Source organism: Malurus melanocephalus, unplaced genomic scaffold, assembly GCF_030028575.1.
Source record: "Malurus melanocephalus ecotype Western Australia unplaced genomic scaffold, MMel_1.1 scaffold_1844, whole genome shotgun sequence".
NCBI lineage: Eukaryota > Metazoa > Chordata > Aves > Passeriformes > Maluridae > Malurus > Malurus melanocephalus.
In genome coordinates, this window is record NW_026625076.1 from 13,234 (window position 1) to 14,307 (window position 1,074).

A 1,074-nucleotide genomic window follows, 5' to 3' on the forward strand; every position below is an offset into this window, starting at 1 on the left:
TGGGATGGGATGAAATTCCCAGAGGAGCCCCAGGATTCCTAGGAATGCCCAAATCCAGGCTGGGATGGAATTCCTGGATCCCTGGAAATGTCCAAAGCCAGGCTGGGATGAAATTCCCTGTTTTTTCCCCCGGATCCATTCCTGTTCTGATTTTTGGTTTGGGGCTTTTCCCCCTGATCCATTCCTGTTCTGATTCCTGATTTTCCTTCCTGATCCATTGCTCTTCTCCTGATTCCTGACTTTCCCCCAATCTATTCCTGTTCTGATTCCTGGTTTGGGGCTTTTCCTCTGATCCATTGCTGTTCTGATTCCTGGTTTTTTCCCCCAATCCATTGCTGTTCTGATTCCTGGTTTGGGGCTTTTCCTTCGATCCATTGCTGTTTTGATTCCTGACTTTTCCCCACTGATCCATTACTCTTCTGATTCCTGCCTTTCCCCCCAATCCATTCCTGTTCTGATTCCTGTTTTTTTCCCCAATCCATTGCTTTTCTCCTGATTTCTGACTTTCCCCCTGATCCATTGCTGTTCTGATTTTTGGTTTGGGGCTTTTCCCCTGATCCATCACTGTTCTGATTCCTGTTTTTTCCCCCAATCCATTCCTGTTCTGATTCCTGGTTTTTCCCCCAATCCATTGCTCTTCTCCTGATTCCTGACTTTTCCCCTGGTCCACTGCTGTTCTGATTTTTGGTTTGGGGCTTTCCCCCCTGATCCATTGTGGTTTTGATTCCTGACTTTTCCCCCAGTCCATTGCTGTTCTGATTCCTGCTTTGGGGCTTTTCCTTCAATCCATTGCTGTTCTGATTCCTGGTTTTTTCCCCCAATCCATCGCTGTTCTGATTCCTAGTTTGGGGCTTTTCCCCCTGATCCATTGCTGTTCTGATTGTGTTTTCCCCCTGATCCACTGCTCTCCTCCCAATTTCTCCATGACATCCCACATCCATTTCCATCACTCCCCACCATCCTCCACCTCCACAAACACCCCCATTCCCCCCACCCTCCACCTCCCCAAATCCCCCCTATTTTTTTAACCAATCCCCATTTTTTTTAACCAATCTTTCCCCTCTCAGGGATGGC